This window comes from Capricornis sumatraensis, chromosome 22 (assembly GCF_032405125.1).
Source record: "Capricornis sumatraensis isolate serow.1 chromosome 22, serow.2, whole genome shotgun sequence".
Lineage (NCBI taxonomy): Eukaryota > Metazoa > Chordata > Mammalia > Artiodactyla > Bovidae > Capricornis > Capricornis sumatraensis.
Window position 1 is genome coordinate 40,818,704 of NC_091090.1, and position 21,628 is coordinate 40,840,331.

General features: G+C 38.3%; 1 protein-coding gene across 1 annotated transcript in view; it reads right to left on the reverse strand.

Moving 5' to 3' along the window:
* CDKAL1 (CDK5 regulatory subunit associated protein 1 like 1) overlaps positions 1-1,454 on the reverse strand; it is a 609,083-nt gene extending 607,629 nt beyond the window's left edge. Inside the window, exons 1-2 of the mRNA XM_068960663.1 lie at positions 1,391-1,454; positions 527-570 (exon numbers count right to left, since the gene is read on the reverse strand). The gene's annotated coding sequence lies outside the window, so the exon portion shown is untranslated. The remainder of the gene's footprint in view (positions 1-526; positions 571-1,390) is intronic.
* Positions 1,455-21,628: the final 20,174 nt, after the last annotated feature.

Consider the following 21,628-nt stretch of genomic DNA (forward strand, 5'->3'; position numbering starts at 1 on the left):
CCAGGGATCGAACCCAGGTCTCCCGCATGGCAAGTAGACGCTTTACCATCTGAGCCACCAGGGAAGCCCTCTCACATACTAAGATGGCTAAAATAAAAAAGAACTTGGTGTTGCTGAAGAAGTAGATTAGATCAACCAGAGAGAAAAAGAATAGAATTTCTTCTAATTGGAAAAGGTGATGGGCCAAGCCTTAAGGAACTCCAAATTTACCTACCAAACAGAAGAGAAACCGCCTATAATGGAGATCAAGAAGCAGTCACCAAATGAGAAAAATCAGAGGGTCACAGAAGGAAAACGAAAACAGTATGTCAAACAGGTGGACGTGGTCAGTGCTGCTTAAGGCAAGTGATGAAAGCTTGAGTAAACTGAGTGAAAATGTTTCTTGGATTTAGTGATATAGAGATCTTGGTGTTTCCATATAATGATGGCAACAAAATCACTAACAAATTAAAATTAGGCTACCTCTTTGCATATTACATTGGGTAAATATCACTCCCAACATAAAAGTTTTAAAATAAACAAGTACCTTGATTATTTGCAATTAGTCTCAAATCGTCTTGAAAGATGAGTCTGGAAAATAAAAACTGTTTAGAAAAGAAAGTTGCAACAAGTTTACAAAACCACAGTAAGGCCTCTAAAATTGCCTAAAAGAGATTACACTCTATAAAAGGTGGTTTTATAGAGCAAGGTTAACGGTGTTCCGTACTACTCCCAATTTCTTACTGATTAGGACAGGTATGTTGACATCTGCTACATTTGCTATGACTGAGATCCAGCGTATGGTCCTAGTAATAAATTCTATCCGGCACTACAATACGTCAGCGTGATCCAGTAGTAAGAATACTACAAAACAGCAAACAAGTAGGTTTCCATATCACCCGACACCCGAAAGACACGTGTTGTCCCGAGATTCAGAGACAGGTTTCAACAGTAAACGAGAAAGAAAAGTGAAAAATCAAGACACCTGCTCTTCAGACCAACTTCAGTTTAAATTTTTATTGAGACGCAGCCTTGTGAAAGCATGGTAACTGTAAAAGCCTTATCCCGTCCCACGAACTAACGCAGAAAGTGGGAGAACGGAGGAAATTAAATTTTACAGTAAGCAACGAGATCTCTTAAGTACTCCTAACAGTCCTGCAGCACCTAAGGCCAAGGTCCCGGTCCTCACTTCAGGCAACGCTATCTGCTTCCCAATGTTCCCAACCCAGCTGGTAAGTTTTCTTTCAATTTCGAAACAAACCAGCGAACGGCCACGAGAAGGACTGAAACTGGGGGAACAAGGCTCTGCCGTAAAAGCAGCTCTGGTCAACCTCTGCCCCACACTGATCCACCCATCACCCTTACCCAGGAGCCGGGAAATAACAAGCCAACCAAAAGTAACAGAACCTACACGCCACTCGCCGGAAACTGCAGCGACTTTAGCTGGAGCTCGCCATGACACGTACGTACCGCCACATTTATGTACGCATGCTCGCAGACGGCGGCCCGGAGAGGTCAAACTACATCGGCGCCGAACGTGCGCGTTCAGGTTTAACCGATTACAGTTAACAATTCCTTTGACAGCAGGAGGGAGAAGGCCTTCAAGACATCGAGTTCTTCGAATCGTTTAATAGCTAACCTCCCCGAGCTGTTCCCTGCAGAAGGAAATGGCAGCCCATTCCAGTATTCTTGCCTGGGGAATTCCATGGGCAGAGAAGCCTGGCGGGCTACATACAGTCTGTGGGGTTGCAAAGTGGGACACTACTGAGCCACTGAGCATGCATGCCTGAGCTCTTACTACTGTGGGACACTGTGTTCAACGCTTTATATAAACATTATCTCCCATTTATTCTTATTTTACAGAAGAGGAAGCTAAGAGTTTAATTACTTGTCCAAAATAACTGTACTATTAGTGACTGTCCTCCATACTCTAACTCTGCCGGACTCCAAAGAACCTGCTCTTTTCATTACATTTTCCCAACTTCCTCAGCCTTTTTCTGAAAAGAGATCGTGTTAACGAAAATGGAAAAGGGTAAAGAAAGAACAGCTGCATTAAACTTAATATAGATCATTTAACAGCAAGCAAGGGTTTTTGTTGTTTTTTGGTTTTGTTTTTTAACGGTCAGAAGACAGTTTAGGAGTAGAAGTCTGGCATAAAAAGAGAATTTTTATAAGGGGTATGTAAGATTCTGACGTGGTTACCTTTTACATGAATTATCTCACCTTATTCTTTACCCTAGACATCGTATTTGACCTTGTTTACCAGAAAAGCATCTCCACTATAGAAGACAATAGGACACGAACAGGAATTCAGAATTATGCCTGACTCTGGGTTTCACAGTGATTTGGAGTTATTGTCTTGTTTTGTAAATACAAAACAAGTTTCCTAGTGCAACTCCCTCCAGTTAAAATGCCACACTTTGTTCATCCTTATCTATAAAAAAAATTCTAAATTGTGATATGACATCCATGGCAATCTTTACCCAAATGAATTAGAATTGTGTGTTATGTTGCCCCACCTCTTTCTCTAGACCATAAGTAGGCTTTGGCTCATCTTCTTCTTGGTGATAATCCCACTGCCTAATACATACTCTTGCACTTAATAGCCTCTCATTAAACATATGTGGGGTGAAAGAATGAGTGCACCCCTTCTCTACAAGATCTGATTTAAGTTCAATCAAAGAAAGTGTATTGAGTGCATGCCATGTGACCTCAAGCAAGATGAAGCTGGATGCTAGGGTTGGAAAGGAAAAAAGACAACTCCCTACCACTCTTTGAGGCTGCTACAAGGATATAGCTTCAGTAAAGAAGAGCAATCCCTGTCGAAGTTGAATGCAAGGGGCTTGTGGACACAACAGGGAGGTTCCGTTTCTTACATGAGGAAATCAGTACTTGCCTCTGGGATGTCGTGAGAGTATTCCAGACTCAGAAGACAGTGAGGGCAAATACATAGTGGCCTAAAACCATAAACTGTTATAAAAGCAAAAAGAGTAAAGTTGGGTAATAGCAGAAAAGGCTGAAAAGGAAAGGGCAGGGACCAGATTAAGGTGAGCTTTGTTTGCTCAGATTAAGACATTAGACTTAATCCTGGTTGTGCTGGGTAGCATGAAAGTACCCGAGCAGGAGGCTGGGTTTGAGGACATTTCAAACATGAAGGAACAGTGAAAAGCCTAAATGAAATTGTTGGCTGTGAGCAATGGGAAAATGAAACGAGAAGACAGAAGAGATATTGAGAAGGTAAAATGAGCAAGACTTGGAGATTGATAGGTGTAAAAGAAAGGATACAAGGATGTTTCCAAGTTTGGGAATAAAGCAGCTGACACTGGCACTTCTTTGGTGAAATCTGTCTCTTTAAGGCACTCAATCTGAATCATTTGAAAAGCCAGTGACACTACTTCTAGGAATTTCACTTATGGAAATGCCCATGGTTACACAAAATGACATATGTGCCAGATTAGTCTTTGAAAGATTCCTTTCAAAAGCAAAAGACTGAAAACTCTCTGGCTTCTCAGTAGGGAATAGGTTAAATATCTTTACGGTAGCTATGCAGTTCTTGAAAAAGAACAAGGTTATTTTTAATGCAGTATCTATTCTTTTTTAAATTTATTTTTAATTGAAGGATAATTTCTTTATGCACTATCTATTCTTAAGTGGAAAAAGAGGGTGTGACTATAGCTATAACTACAGTTTTATACATGTATAAAATCTCTGGTAGGATGTATAAATAATTGGTAATAGAATCATGCCTCTAGGAAAAGATACTGAGTGGCTAAAGGAACATTTGCTTTTCCCTGTATGTCATTTTGTACCTTTCATTTCTGGACCATGCAGATGTATTATTTATTCAAAAAGTAAATGGGTGCATTTTATAAATAAAATTAAAATGACATTTGATAATTTATTATTTACTGGTTTATCTGCTTACATTGTATTTTTTTTCTTATGAACATTTAAATTTCAAATCTTTTTATTATGTTAAGATGTACATAACATAAAATTTACCATTTTAACCATTTTTAACTATACAGCTCAGTAAGCACCATTCCGTACCTTCACATTCTTAGACAACCATCTATCTCCAGAACTTTTTCATCTTCCCGTACTGAAACTCTCTACCTATTAGACAATAACTCCCTAATCCCCATTTTCCCCAAACCCTGATGACAACCATCCTACAGAATTTGTTTGTATGAATCTGACTACTATAGTTTCTTCATATAAGTGGAACCATGCAATATTTGTCCTTTTGTAACTGGCTTATTTCACTTAGTATAATGTCTTCAAGGTTCATCCATGTGGCAGCATATCAGAATGTCCTTTCATTTTAAGGGTAAATAATATTCCATTTATGTATATAGCACATTTTGTTTATAAATTTAAATATTCATGTTTTGTTTCTTAAATTAGCTTTCAAACTTCCTAAGAATAGACACTCCATATTGTTATTGTTTTTCCAGCCAACAATATAATATTAAAATATTATATTTTTAATGCTTTATAAATGATTGATGGTAGACAAACCAGTTGGTGTATAAACAGATACATTAAAAATGCAACTGAGCCTATAAAATAATTGTAAAAGCTAACATGTTTTGAGAGTCGACACGTGCCAGTAACCACCCTAAGTCCTTTATGTGAATTATCAAATGTATTCTTTACAATGACTCCATAAGTAATCCTATAAATTAGGAGTACTTGTATTAGTCTCATTATCCCCTTTTTACAGAGAAAACTGAAGGTTAGGCAGTCTGACTTTAGGTTTTTGTGCTTGTTTCAACTCTATATAAATAACTCAGAAGAAAGAAACTGTATACTTTCATTTAAAATGCATAATTTCAAATAAAGAAAATCACTGGAGAAAAAAGAAAAGAATGAAAAGGGAAATATAGAATAAAATTATAAACCTTCATAGTGATTAACTCAATCTTTTAATGTTATTCTTCACAGTGAAAATTAAAGAGAAAATGTGGGCAATAATGAAGTTAGAGAATTCTTACTATCTCAGCCACTAATGAAGAAAGAAAGTAAAATATGAAAGCTATAAAAATTTAGGAGCCATATTTTACATTTAGTTTATGATTTGAGCAATTATCTGGCATACTTATAAATTTGTGCCAATCAGTATCTCTTTAGGATAAATGAATCATACATATCCTTGAAAAATGATAATATGAAATTTTCTGTGTAGAATATTAGATAAGTTTAGTAGAATGAAATTTAAAATGAATTAATCTATTTATATATATATATGTTCCCAATTTTTAAAGTTCAGCAGGTCAACATGTATTATGCAAATATATTATTACATATGCTACCTTCCCACCACATGTAGTAGAAACTAACTGTGATTTCTTAACTACAAAAGAATAAGGGGACTCATGAAAATGAATTCTAGACCCAGGGATTTTGATTGGGTCTGATCAATTGTCAGGTAAATTTCCCAGCTGAATGCCATACAACTAAAGCAGTTTTTTAGTAAGAGTTTTCAGGTGTTTGTTTACATAAAGGATAAAAAATAAGGATATTATCACAATAGTCTAAATATGAAACCAAGATGATGATAGTAGAAACAGAATTAAAAAAGGATACAAGAATAGTCAAAAGAACACTCGTTCCAAATGGGTGAATGCTTCAATGTAGAGGATAAAAAAGGACATTGGTGTCCTTAAATAAATTGAAAAAGTGAGTGAGTGAAAGTTGCTCAGTCGTGTCTGACTCTGCGACCACATGGACTGTAGCCTGCCAGGCTCCTCTATCCAGGGAATTCTCCAGGCCAGAACACTGAAGTGGGCAGCTGTTCCCTTCTCCAGGGAATCTTCCCAACCCAGGGATCGAACCCAGGTCTCCTGCATTGCAGACGGATTCTTTACCATCTGAGCCACCTCATGTTAGAAACACAATGTGAAATAAATTAACATGCTATTGTCTTTGGGCTAATGTTGAATTTTCTCCGTGTAATCTAACCACTAGGGGTCAGAGTGCCATACTTCTAGTATCAGCTATCCTGTTCTATCAATTTACACAAATTGGTTTGGCTCAATTTTATAATTAATCTTATCTTTCCCTTCTCCCACTCTCACTGTGGGTTGTTGGGGGCTGTTCTTGTGCCCCAGGCCAGAGTGATGAGATCATCACATTCCCTTGCCTCAGGGCAAGTAATCCATGCCAAGCCAGAGAGGATTCTGGGCTCTCAGTCAGTGGGAGAATCTATGGCTAGAACTTCCAGGGCCACCACATGGACAACACCTGCCTGAGACCGGGCTATTTCAGAGGAAAGTAGAGCTGAGTAATGTAGGGAGACATCAAGAAGTTCTAAAGACAGCTGTAAGCCCCCTACTTCCACATGCCTGGAGCTAGGTTTACTTCTGAGCTCTCCAGTTTTGTGAACAAGTAAATTCCCCTTTTTATCCCTAAAACTACTGTGAGCAGAAGTCTTTCAATTGCAACCAAAAGAGCCCTAGTTAATCTTTTTTTTTCTTTTTCCCCCGGCTTCCCTGGTGGCTTAGATGTAAAGAATCTACCTGCAATGCAGGATACCCAGGTTCGATCCCAGGGTCAGGAAGATCCCCTCGAGTAAGGGAATGGTAACTCACTCCGGTATTCTTCCCTGGAAAATCCCATGGACAGAGGAGCCTGGACAGTCCTTGGGGTTGCAAAGAGTCAGACACGACTGAGCAACTAACACTTTCATAATCTTATTTTTACATATTCTCTTAGCTTTTAAACAACTGATATTGGTTGTCTAACTCCCTGATTGGAGAAGAGACATGTGATATTTTTTTTATCCTTCTCTATCCTTCAGTAATATATGACTCAAATAACAAATTTATTGAGTTATATAATAATATATTTATTGAGTATATACAGTATACCAAGAACTGTTTTAACACTCAGGGGAAAAAGTACAGACCAATATCTCATCCCTCTTCAGAGTCTATATGACAGCAAGTAGAGAGAGATAATACATAATAAATATGATACAAATTAAAATTATATAGTATGTTCAGAGGTATAAAATAACCTCAAAATTGCCGCAGATTAAGGAGAATCAAGAGTGAGCAATGTAATTTTTAAAGATAGATAGACTTGCAGTTTTTAAGCCTACATTGGTTGGGTTGTTGAGAAAAAGACCTTTAGGCAAAGACTTCAAAAAGATAAGGAGGTTAGCAAAAAAAAAAAAATGTGTGTGAAAGAGCATTCAAATAAAAGGTACCAGCCAGGGGAAAGTCTCTAAGGAAAGCGAACACCTGCCATGTTCAAAAGATAGCAGGGTCCATCAACAGATGAATGGATAAAGAGGATATGATACCCACTCAGGCATAAAAAATAATGAAGTTTTGCCATTTCCAACAACATGGATAAACTTGAAGAGTATTATGCTTGGTGAAATAGGTCAGGTGGAGAAAGACAAATACTGTATATTATCACTTACATATGAAATCTAAAAAATAAACAAGCAAATGTAAAGAAACAGACACAGATACAGAGAACAAACTAGTGGTTACCAATGGGAGATGGAAGTGGGGGGGGACAAGACAGGAGTAGGGGATTAAGAGGTATAAATTGTTATGTATAAAATAAATAAGCTTCAAAGATATATTGTACAATACAAGGAATATAGCCAATATTTTATAATAGCTATAAACAGTATAACCTTGAAAGATTGTGAATTGAAATTTTCCTATGTTGTACACTTGTATCTTACATAGTACTGTAAGTCAACTATACTTCAATAAGAATAAGTAAACAATTTTTTGAAAAAAGAAGGAAGATAAGTGTGGTTGGAACAGAGTAAGTAATAAGATGGCAGAGATTGAACAAAACCAAACTACAAGTGTGTTCAGACCTTTGACTTTTCAAGAAATGAGACTTTAGAGAGAGTTCCAAGAGGAGGGGCAGATGAAGAAGTTTGGTTAGAAAGCTGTTGAAATAACCCAGGGAGTCACGGATGGAATCCTAGACTAAGGGGTCATGAGAAGGGGGTGATAAAAAGTGGTTAGATTCTGGACATATTTGAGGACACAGCCCTTAGAATTTCCTGTGGATTGATTTAGGGAATCAGGAGAAAAAAGAAATAAAGGATGATGACTTCCAAGTTTGGGGCCTAGACTATAAGAACAATGAAATTGCCATCAATTGAAATGGAACAGACTGCTGAGGGGGAGATCAGGAACTTAGGGTATTTTCGAATCTGCTTAATTTTTTTTTTTAATTTTAGATTTTTTAAAGCTGTAAAAATTATTATAATTATTTCAGCTATAACCTTCACCTAGATTCCCAAGAGGATAGCATTTTATATAACCAAAGTACAATCCCTGGTGGCTCAGACTATAAGCAATCAGCCTGCAATGCACGAGACTCTGGTTTGATTCTTGGGCTGAGAAGATCCCCTGGAGAAGGGAATGGCAACCCACTCCAGTATTCTTGCCTGGAGAATTCCGTGAACAGAGAAGCCTGACAAGTCATAGTCCATGGGATCACAAAGTGTTGAACACAACTGAGCAACTAACACATACCCACACAAAGTACAATTATCAACACCAGGAAATTAACATTGATGCAATACTATTAACATTGATATGATATCCAACCTAGGGTAGTTCTTCATTCTTCCTTTGTCTTTTGTGACTTTGACACTTTTGAAGAATATGAATCAGTTGTTTTGTAAAATGTCCCTCAATATGAGCTGGTCTGATGTTTGCTGATGACCAAATTCAGGTTACAAATTTTTGGCAACACTCTCCAGCAGTGATGCTGTGCCCCTCTTGGCCCATCATATTAAGGAGATGCTTGATGTTGATAGGTCTCACTTACCAGTGATGCACTGTGAACCTGGCTTCTGCAATGTAAGGTTACTATATTTCCCATTGTTATTAGTAAGTGCCTTGTGGGAAGATACTTTGAGAATATATAAGTATTCTGTTTCCCATCGTGTATTTGCCTCCGTTATAGTATCCCTTAATGATCTAGGGATGTAGACAACAGCTATTATTCTGCTGTTTGACAAAGGTCATTTTCCATTTCCATTATTCCTTCTATTTTTACTATTAAATGACCTGTCCCTTCTCATTTCTCTATTCAATTGTTTATATTAGTATGGGTTCACAGATACTTGCTTTATTCTCTGGTTTATAATCCTCTACCAAAATTAATTCGATGCTCATGTTATTCCAGGTTTGGCCATTGGCCTTCAGGTTAGCTTCTGTGCTTTTTTGACACATCTGCATATTTTTTTTTCTTTCCTGGATGTGTTGAGCAGCCTGTGGGATCTTTGTTCCCTGACCAGGAATTGAACCCCTGCCATTGACAGTGAGAGCACAGAGTCCTAACCACTTGACTGCCAGAGAATTATTCCTTTTTTTTTTCCCACACCTCATTTTCTGGCAGCACAAGATCCCCTAGGCTCATCTTGCACTTGCTCTGTCCTATGCCTAGAACCAGCCAGCTCTCCAAGGAGTTGTGGTTCCTTTTAGTGGGAAATGGTATTTAGAAACTAGACATGAGCTCACTGCTAATGGGTGCACTCATTGCTATCAAGTGGCATTGCTTCTGGAGCTCGGAATTTAAACCTATTTAGCTTATGAGGCCTACTAGACATCCAACTGGATTGTTAACTTGGCAGTTAGAATTATGATTCTGAGGTTTGGGTGAGAAATTTAGATGATATTTAAGTCAAAATATTAAATGAGATTAGAATTGACATAAGAAGTGAACAGGATCAAAGACTGAGAGACCTGAGGCACTCCAATACTGAGATAAGAGGAAAGAAGAACCAGCAAAGAAAACTGATAAGGAGTAACCGGTGAGGTAGGAAGAAAATTAGGAGGGTTGTATCCAGAAGTCAAATGATAACAGTATATTATGGAGGAGGGAGTGATCAGCTGTGTCCAATTATGTGGCCAGGTCAAGTAAGATGAAGCCTGAGAAAAAGTTATGGAATTGAGCAACTTGGAAGGGTGGTTTTGGTGGATGGGAGTGGGTAAAAGTTGAATGAAGTGGATTCAAGGGGGAAGGAGGGAAGATAATTGGAGGTAGGACTCAGAGACAACTTTGAAGTTTTACCACGAAGAGCAGCAAAGATCAGCTGGGTGCTCGGTGACGACCTACAGGGCAGGGGCAGGGGCAGGTGGCGTGGGAGGGAGATTCAGGAAGGAGGGGACATATGTACACCTATGGCTAATTCATGTTGATGTATGGAAAAAGTCAAACCAATATTGTAAAGCAATTATCTTTCAATTATAATAAATAAATGTTAAAAATAATTCTTTTAAAAAGAAGAGCAAAGATACAGGACTATAAAAGTGGAGAAAGTAGGTTCAAAAGGAGGGAAATTTTGTTAGGATAGAAAAACAAGAGAATTACTTGTTAAATGAGAATAATCCTTTGGAGATGCGAAAATTCATGGTACTGTACAGAGAGGGAAAAACTACTGAAGTCATACATCTGAGAAAGGACAGTGACGATTTTCTAAGCATTATATCATAGTACCTGAGACGTAAATATTCGGAGACTAAATAAAGGTTGTTCACCTAGTTTTAAAAAATCAAGTACATTTGGCTGATGTTATTTTAAAAAGCATATTTAAAGAAATGTGACTTTTTAATAACTAGAACTTTCTGTGAAATAATAAGACCTTAGCAGTGATCATCAAGAGTCAACTAATATATTATACTGGAGATGTATTTCACTGGAAAGTAGAAGAATGTGATCATTGCCAGGAAAATGTAGAAACAGAAAATCCTTTTTTCCTTTCTCTTTTTTTCTCTTTAACCATAGATGGCTTGTGTGTGTGTGTGTGTGTGTGTGTGTGTGTGTGTGTGTGTGTGTGTTTGATGCATTCATTAAATGGTCTCTATTAGTCATATCTCTCACTGGCTTCTTTCCAAGTACTTTCTTACAAGTGATAAATCTGTAGAGGAAATTCAGAGATTTGCAATTCCACTGAGAGAAAATCTCTTTGAGAGTGAGTGGTGAGAATGATAAAGGCCGTGGAGGACAATACTAGTCAGAAACTCTCTGCCAGAGAACAGAACAACTCTTACAACCCAACTGGATCAACACATAGCTGATATAATGAGAATTTATTCCCTGAAGTTACAGAGAAGTCAGATTTGAACTGCAACAGCAGGGACTTTTCTGATGGTCTTGTGGCTAAATCTCTGTACTCCCAATGCAGGGGGCCCAGGTTGGATCCCTGGTCAGGGAACTATATCCCATATGCCGCAACTAAGACCCAGTGCAGCCAAGTAAATAAAATAAGTAAATAAGCTGCAATAGTTAGGAGGGGAGGAAGTAGAGGGAGTGTCCAGTTATGGTTAATTTGATTATTCTAAATTTCTCAAAGACCTCCATGAGTTTATGTCCATTCAACCAGAAAATAAGAACAAAGATCAAAAGAAAAAGCAAGGAAAATAAAGGAAACAAGACATTTTGTCTTCTTTTTGTTGTATTCTTATATTTACCCACTTTAATTTCTCAATAAATTATTTGTTAGGAGGCAAAAAGGGCTGTTTAGCAAAAAAGCACTTACTGAATAATTAAAGCATTTATTTTCAAAGGATATATTTATGTTATCTGTAAATATGGGCAAAATTAATATCCTAAATGAATTTGCTCAAAACAAAATTGTATTCCCTAAAGTTGACTTGTTTTGACAAAATTATGATGTATTATTAGACAAATGACATATAAGTTTATTTAGCTGATTGTTGATTATCTTGGCTAATGGAGGGAAACAATGATGTGGTTAATCCAAAATAATCTAAGGTCATTTATATTTGACTTTGAAAAAAGTGATATTTGGCAATGAATGTGGATATTTTTAACATGCTAAGATCTTTTTAAAAACTTCAAATAAAGCAACAAAAACATACTGAGTGAAAACTTAGATCATAGCTTAGCTCTGCATATGAAAAAATTTCCAATAAACAGATATACCAGAAAGTTTCTCAGCTTCATTTTCTATCATTTAGCAACTACATCAGATAGTCATTGTTTTTCTCTGTCCAGAAGAACCTACTCTAATTCTGTGTGGTTCAGGCTTCCATGGACTACTTTCAGCCTCTATTAGTGGGAAAGTGACTAAGACCAGTTTAATCAGAACATAGGATTCCTCCAACCACAGTACTGGATTTACATATAACTGGGCAAGACCCAGCAGAATATCTTATTCTCCCTGGCCATAAGTTCATGGATGAGTATATGGTAACACAATCCCTTGGTAACAAGAGTCCCCAGCTGCCATTTATATAAAACATGACCATGCCCTTCTGGCCCTAATAGATTAATCTAGAGTTGACCTCTGACCAAAATTGGCCCAATCAGAGGTCTTCCCCTATGAAGTCAAAATTGAGACTAAGAGTCCAATATCAGTTTTGACATCTAACAGAAGAGTTGTTTGTAAAGGAGAATCCATGTGGCTATGGGAGATAAGAAAGCTGATCCAAAGAGAGAGAATGAGAGAAGAAAGAAGCATATCAGGCAGATAGAAACAGAGATAAAAATGAAGAGAGAAGTCCTGAGCAGATACAAATGTGAATCTTCATGATAATTTCCTTTGAAGCTAGCTCCAGTTGATTTCTCGTTGTCAATAAAGAATCCTTACTGATTCTGCAGCCTCTGAACGCAGTTGAATGAGTGTATTGACAGAGAAGGCAGATGAACGTATTGACCCAATGATGGGGCTCTGTAGGATAGATAGAGTAGAAGGACCAAGAAGAAAAGGAAATTAAAGGTACCAGTGAGAACGAAGCTGCAATGGTTGAAAATGAGAGTCAAATTGGAATGAGAATCCCAAATGGGATAAATCCAACTGGAAGAAGGAAAAGAGCGGAGAGGCTACAGGACATGGTTACATGAATTTGTTGCTTTGTGTGAGTCAGGAATCAAGAAGAAAAGATGTGATCTGATAGAGCAATGTCATAGGTGGAGGAGCCCCAAACTGTAATAAGGTCCAGGATATTGTGAGGAGAGTGAGCTGTTGAAAGGAAATAAGAGTTGGAGTAGAGACTAAGAAACTCTGACAGTAAGAAATGGTATGTGTAATTTACATGCAGAAGTTGCAGAAATTAGATAGAGAATGTGACCCAAGTGTCAAAACCCTGGTGTATATGTGTTTGTTGGAAATACAGGCAACTGACAGACTCAAAATTATGCTGGAGATTTTAATTCTCCATTGTCAATATGAGAGATTGAATGAATGAAGTATTGTATAAAAGGTCTTGACATCTTCAAATACAGATTTAATTGATGTTTGTAATAAATTAAATGAGGTGCAAGAATTCTATTTATAGTGCATATATAATGTTCTTCAGGCCATCAGTTGTGATAAAAACAGAAATTAATAACAAAAATATTAAACCAAAAAAAAGCCTAATTACATACAAAAAAATTTAATTCTCCTAAATAGTAGACTTATCAACCAAAAAGAACACAATAAAAACTTACTTAAAAAAATAAAGTGTTTCTCAAAAACTGTAAAAGGCAAGCAAATTGAATATGCTGGGAATTCCCTGGCAGTGCAGTGATTAGGCCTCCATGCCTCCACTGTGGAGGTGGGGAGGGGGGAAGAAGTGGGGGGCCCAGATTTGAATCCTGATTGGAGAACTAAAATCCCACCAGCCATGCGATGTCACACACACACAAAAAAAAAATTAAAAAAAGAAAAGATATTCTTCTAAATTATTTGGTTACTAATAATTAAATAAACATTAAATGAAGATCTTAGATAAGAAAACTTTTAAACCTTGGGTAAAAAAATGTTAAAAGCATAATAAAATAAATTAGAAATTAAAAACACATGACAAAATCAACAGCTGATTTTTCTAAAAGAGACTGCTATAACAAGTGACAGATATAACACAGTAAAATAATTAGAAGCTAGAACATAGACATGGCAAGCAAATAAAAAATAATATAAAACTATACATGAAAATAGTATCAAAAGAATTTTTGTAGAAATGAGGAAATGTTCATAAACTTCACTTTTTCAAATACCAGAAAAACCTGAAAGCAACCCAATGTCTTTCAACTAGTAAATAATTGAACTTTAGTACACATTTAATGGAATATTATTCAGGAAGAGAAATGAATTCTGTAACACATATAAATATTCTGCATGAAAAAGGCATAAATGGTTACATACTACATGATTCTATTTGTATAACATTCTGGAGGTTAAACTATAAAAACAGAAAACATCACCTGACAGGAATTGGGAATAAAGGAAAGGGTGACTGTAAACAGGGAGAGAACATATTAAGGTGTTAAAAAATGTTCAATATGTTAATAATGGTTGTTATACGATTCTGTGCATTTGCCAAAGTTCTTAGAATTGCACACCAAAATGTTGAATTTTATTGTATGCATATTACACCTCAATAAAACTGGATTACCCTGATGCTGGGAAAGATTGAGGGCAGGAAGAGAAGGGGACAACAGAGGATGAGATGGCTGGATGGAATCACCCACTCAATGGACATGGGTTTGGGTAGACTCCGGCAGTTGGTGATGGACAGGGAGGCCTCGCGTGCTGCAGTCCATGGGGTCACAAAGAGTCAGACACAACTGAGCGACTGAACTGAACTGAACTGAAAACTGGATTTTTTAAAATTTTAATGGAAAAAATATTGAAGAATAATTCTGAAAAGAACTTATAAAAAAGTGCTCTTGGGCTTCCCAGATGGTGCTAGTGATAAAAGACCTTCTTGTCAATGTAGGAGACATAAGAGATCCCTGGGTGGGGAACATACCCTGGAAGAAGGCATGGCAACCTACTTCAGTATTCTTGCCTGGAGAATCCCATGGACAGAAGAGTTTGACGAGCTATAATTTTCATGACTGCAGCCATGAAATTAAAAGACGCTTACTCCTTGGAAGGAAAGCTATGACCAACCTAGATAGCATATTCCAAAGCAGAGACATTACTTTGCCGACTAAGGTCCATCTAGTCAAGGCTATGGTTTTTCCTGTGGTCATGCATGGATGTGAGAGTTGGACTGTGAAGCAAGCTGATCGCCAAAGAATTGCTGCTTTTGAACTGTGGTGTTGAAGGAGACTTGAGAATCCCTTGGACTGCAAGGAGATCCAATCAGTCCATTCTGAAGGAGATCAGCCCTGGGATTTCTTTGGTAGGAATAATGCTAAAGCTGAAACTCCAATACTTTGGCCTCCTCATGCGAAGAGTTGACTCATTGGAAAAGACTTTGATGCTGGGAGGGATTGGGGGCAGGAGGAGAAGGGGACGACCGAGGATGAGATGGCTGGATGGCATCACTGACTCGACGGATGTGAATCTGAGTGAACTCCGGGAGTTGGTGATGGACAGGGAGGCCTGGTGTGCTGCGATTCATGGAGTTGCAAAGAGTCGGACACAACTGTGCAAATGAAATGAACTGAACTGAACTGAGTCCATATGGTCATAAAGAGTCGGAATGACTGACGCGACAGCATGCATGCACGCACAAAACAATGCTCTTTTATAAAAGAATATTCTATAGACCAAAATTAAAATCATATGTTAGTAGCATGAAAACAGAAATCTAGAGCAAAAGAAAAAATTAAAGAAAGCAGCTGTGTTTTTGCTGTTGAATCTCTAAGCCATGTCTGACTCTTTGTGACCATTTGGACTACAGCCTGCCATGCTCCTCTGTCCATAGAATTCTCCAGACAAGAATACTGGGAGTGGGTTGCCATTTCCTTCTCCAGGGGGGTCTTCCTGACCCAAGGATCAAAAGCTTGTCTCCTGCTTGGCAGGCAAATTCTTCAGCACTGAGCCACCTGGGAAGCCCAAACAAACCAGACATAGATATTGACTTAACTATAGGTGATAGTTTACAACCATCTTTTCCTTTTCCTCTTTTCCTTCCCTTCCCTTGTTTTCCCTCCTTTGCTCTTCCCTGCCTGAACAATTTAGTGAAAAAGTCATTAGACCAGGAGAATGTAATGGGGTAGAACCACTCTGGAAAAGAACTTGATGGTTTCTTTAAAAACTAAACATCAGATGATCTATAAATTACATTTCTGGACATTGATTCCTAAGAAATGAAGACCCATGTTAACACAGAAACGTGTTGCTGTCCACAGCAGCTTTATTTGTAATACTGCACACTATTACTGGAAATAACTAACAGATTTTTCAACAGGTAAATGGTTCCATGAACAACGGTATCTCCATACTATGGATACTACCTGCCAGGGATGACCCAGAATATCTGTATGGGACAGCACCTGTACCAACCTGGCACAAAGTATCAGAACTCAGACTGAGTAAGAAGAGTGTCTGCCAAGGGCGAGGGTGGGGTGTCAGATTCCAAGGGTGAGAAGGTGTCTATGACAGGGGAAGAGGCATGGTGGCCATGATGGGAGATTAGTTACATATAAGAGGATCAAGCAAATAATGTATTGGGGATAATGGGAGCCAAGTTTCTCACTAACAAGAAAATGAGAAATACGAAAACAGACAAAATAAGGAGGAATCCTGGGGTACTGGATTTAAATTAGAGATGTCAGTGTGAACTCATTTTTAATATAAAAGTAGATATAGAAGAAAATATAAACAGAACAGCATGTGTATATACGTGTGTATATACATTTTAGGTCTGTGGGGAATGATGTGTGTGTGAATACACATAAACCAGATTTTCTTAAGTAAAACAGGATGTTTAAATCCTTGGATGGTTCATGCTTCAGGCAAAAAAATGGATTTAGAGCCTCAAATAATTTCACCCACAACCAATTTCTCCCTCCATGGCTTGACTCTGTCATTCATTTTGACCTCATTTTCATTCTCAGACTCTGTCATTAGTTTCCAGGCCAATTTCCAGATTCAAATCCAGAAGAAAAGAATAAAAGATTAGTTTTCAGTCAATAATCGAAAAACAAAAGTCTCATCGCAGGCCGTCGGCTCTGACTGGGTATTGTGCCTCTCCTTAAAGAGTTGCTATGGCACAGGGGCTGCAGTACAATGACTGAGCGGCTCTCACCCCTGGGTGCAAGTGTGGAACAAGTTCGCTCCGAACCACCTGCCCTGGTGTGGGATAGGGGGGCCTCCATAGAGGAAAGTTGGAATGATGACCAAGCAGTAGGTAGAAAAATGGATTTCCACTAGTCATTTCATTCCTTTCAGCAGCTCAACATTCCAACACACCCTTCTTTCCATATGCACACCTGAAAATATGCCCATACTTCTATACTGGAATACCATATGCAACCAAAACACAACCACTCCATTCTTAAAATAAGACAACTCAAAGACCTGTCTAGTTGCTCCATTGAAATACATGTCTAAGTTCTCTAAGTGATTCCATATACTCTAGCAAAGTCCAAATTAAATGATAAAAATAACTCTTGTGCATGGGCATGCAAGCACACACACACACACACACCCACATATGCAATGTATAGTAATGGTAATGAGAGACACAAGCTGCTCAGACAGTCAGATCAACTGGTTACCACCCCGTGGCAGCCATGGAAGTGCAATCAGCAGGGTTGCTCTCAAGAAAGCACAAGCTGCTCAGCTCTGAAGAGTGCAATTAGCCACCCGCTTCAGCAGCAGCGCTTCAGGATCCACCCCAGCTTCTCAGCTGTGGCCATGCTCTTCCTGAGCAACTGCCCTCAGGTAATGATGAAACTTGATATTCATATGTAGCCATTACTCTGACTGCAGTTTTTGCTACAAAACTGTCCATGGCACTGGCCTAGACTTCATGTGATTGCTGTTGTCAACTGAAGGTTTTTCCCTACCCAACTTGCTCCCCCGGTATCTTTTACATACATTTGTTGTTGTTGTTTAGTCTCTAAGTTATGTCCAACTCTTTGTGACCTCATGGACAGTAGCCCGCCAGGCTCCAATGGAGCCTGGGTTGGGTTTCATTTCCTTCTCCAGGGGGTCTTCCTGACTCAGGGATCAAACCTGTGTCTCCTGTATTGGCAGGTGGATTCTTTACCACTGAGCCACAAGGGAAGGCCTTACAGACATTACTCGCAATAAATTTTTTTAACGTAGTATAAAGCTCTCTCCACCCCCACTCCCTATCCCTCCCACCCCCCAACTCCTGGCCAATACACCTTTTTGCATTTCTGACTTCATCAGCATTTGCTTCCTAATAGGCTAGAACCAACACTACACTCTATACCGAGTTTCAAGTTATCTGGGGAAGAGAATCAAAAATAAAAGTGAAGTCATGATCTGTCTTTGTTACCAAGCTTCCATCAACCCTTTTTTGAAAAAGGAAAAAGTATGAAAAAACACACAGTGGTCCCCAGTTCATATAGATCATATACTGCTGAATAGGAATAGCAAGGTCCCCAATCATGGCAGTGGAGTCAGTTTCTTTTTTTTTTTTTTTCTTTTATTTATTTATTATTTAAAATTTTTATTTTTACTTTATTTTGCTTTATAATACTGTATTGGTTTTGCCATACATTGACATGAATCCGCCACGGGGTGTACATAAGTTCCCAATCCTGAACCCCCCTCCCACCTCCCACCCCATATCATCTCTCTGGATCATCCCTGTGCACCAGCCCCAAGCATCCTATATCCTGTATCAAACATAGGCTGGCGATTCATTTCTTACATGATACTATACATGTTTCAATGCCATTCTCCCAAATCATCCTACTCTCTCCCTCTCCCACAGAGTCCAAAAGTCTATTCTATACATCTGTGTCTCTTTTGCTGTCTCACATACAGGATTATCATTACCATCTTTCTAAATTCCATATATATGTGTTAGTATACTGTATTGGTGTCTTTCTTTCTGGCTTACTTCACTCTGTATAATAGGCTCCAGTTTCATCCACCTCATTAGAGCTGATTCAAATGTATTCTTTTTAATGGCTGTGTAATACTCCATTGTGTATATGTACCACAGCTTTCTTATCCATTCATCTGCTGATGGATGTCTAGGTTGTTTCCATGTCCTGGCTATTAGAAACAGTGCTGCGATGAACATTGGGGTACATGTCTCTTCCAGTTCTGGTTTCCTCGGTGTGTATGCCCAGCAGTGGGATTGCTGGGTCATAAGGCAGTTCTATTTGCAATTTTTAAAGGAATCTCCACACTGTTCTCCATAGTGGCTATACTAGTTTACATTCCCACCAACAGTGTAAGAGGGTTCCCTTTTCTCCACACCCTCTCCAGCATTTATTGCTTGTAGACTTTTGGATCGCAGCCATTCTGACTGGTGTGAGATGGTACCTCATTGTGGTTTTGATTTGCATTTCTCTGATAATGAGTGATGTTGAGCATGTTTTCATGTGTTTGTTAGCTATCCGTATGTCTTCTTTGGAGAAATGTCTATTTAGTTCTTTGGCCCATTTTTTGATTAGGTCGTTTATTTTTCTGGAATTGAGCTGCATACATTGCTTGTATATTTTTGAGATTAGTTGTTTGTCAGTTGCTTCATTTGCTATTATTTTCTCCCATTCAGAAGGCTGTCTTTTCACCTTGCTTATAGTTTCCTTTGTTGTGCAGAAGCTTTTAATTTTAATTAGATCCCATTTGTTTATTTTTGCTTTTATTTCCAGTATTCTGGGAAATGGATCATAGAGGATCCTGAAGTCAGTTTCTTAATTGGTCAAAAAGGTCCCTGGTCTCCACGGCCATTTTTGAGGTGGACATTGGGGAGGATTTCCCTTCACATCTCTTTAGCTACTAATAGTGTGGCAAGAGATTCAGATGTGAGATAATCACTAGTCTTTGTTTGCCAGACTTGGAGTTTAGTTAGCTCTTGCTTCTTTGCAATTCTCTGGGCTAACAGCCAAAGCCAGACAACTAGTTGAGTCTAGACCAGGATCTATGGACTTCTGTTTCTTAACAGCAGGTTTCAGTGCTCTGTTGTTCTTCTATAACCCTTAATTTAGTGACCTTTCTTTCCACATCTGTCTTGAAAAGTTCAAAATGATCTGCTGGGGTAGGTAGATGAGGTTATTCTGCTCCAGGCCTATGTTCCATCCACTCTTTTGTAAACAGTACTTGCTCAGTTTCTCAGGCAGAAGTACTTTTTGCAAGGTGGTTAGATTGAATCTGTGGGGTTAGGAGTGTTTTTAAAATGTTGATGCCGCCAGTCTATGTCTGACGCAGGATACAGCATGCTTGGGGTTGGTGCATGGGGATGACCCACTGAGATGTTATGGGGAGGGAGGTGGGAGGGGGGTTCATGTTTGGGAACACATGTAAGAATTAAAGATTTTAAAATTTAAAAAAAATTAAAAAAAAAATAAAATGTTGATGCTGGCTCTTAGATTTCATAATGAATCACTTGCAGCCTAAGCCCTCCTTTTTGGAACACAAGAACATAGGCCACAAGAAATAGCCAGTATACTCTAAAATTCTGACATCATTCTACTCCATCCTCTGATGTTCCATCCTTTGTCAATAAACAGTCTGAGTCCCAAGATAAAATACATGATAGTCATTTGATCAGTTACTACTTTACGTGAAAGGTTAAGAGTTGCCAACTTTCCAGCCCAGGAGAAAGGATTCTTCACTCTTCTTGAAAATACCCTACCCCACCCTAGATTTTTCTACAGTTTAGTGTCCTTCTATTATGCATTTCTTTATCATTTAGAACGTCTATGTCATTGCAAATAACAGAAACTATAATCCAAATTGGATTAAATAAAGATAGGTTATTAGCTTGTTAGTGAAGTCTTGATTAAGATCCCACTTCAATCAAGGTTGGATTGGGAGAAAGGAGAAACAAAGTGTCATCAGGAAACACCATTTCAATTTCTTGTCTTGAGAAGCCTGGGCTTATTCTCTGGCTTCATGAGGTAATGAGATGGCTGCCTGTAGAAACATCTTCTTAAATTCAATTCAATTAAAAAATATTTTTTTAAAGGTGTGCCTTTCAACAATCCCAGCAAAAGTCTCATTTATTTTTACTAGCTTGATTAAGTTGCATAACTGTCCCTGAACAAATTTACTGTGGCCAGGAAAATGTAATATTCTAATTAGCCAGTCTAAGTTGCATGAATTCTGCTTTTAAAATAACAGCTCTATTGAGATAAAGTTCACAAGCCATAAAGTTTATCCCACACCAACTCTTTGGAAGTGGGACATGGAATTGAATGCCATCTACAGCACCTGGACTGAAGGTTGGGGAGGCAAGGTTTCACAGAATAAAATGAGCATTCTTTTTAAAAGAAGGGTGAATGGATGCTATCCATCAGAAACTGAGTTTAGGAAGAATGAACTGATTTTCTGAGACTCTCCCCTGATATGTTGACCCTTTGTCCAGTTAACAATGATCCTCTGGGTTGCCTCCAAGATGCAGCACCCTGTGAAACTTGGCCTAAAATACTTTAATCACTGTTTTTCTACAGATGTTGAAAAGGTCTTGGTTCCAGTTTATATTCACAACTCTATCTTGCTTTGTGTTTTGTACAAAATTGACACAAAAGAAAAGTTTTTTCAATGTATATTTAAAACAGTTTGAGTCACAGTATTAATTCTGTAGTTTTCCAGCAACATCCTGAAAAGGCTGTGGAGCTGATTGATAAATGGCTCTATCAGTGCTTCTCAGCCAAAGCTCAGTGACACAGCATGGTTCACAGGTGCACTTAATGTAAGATAAAAATCAAAAGCCCAGAAATGGAACCAGACAGCCTGTCTTCAAATCCTAGTTATTCCCCTTCCTAT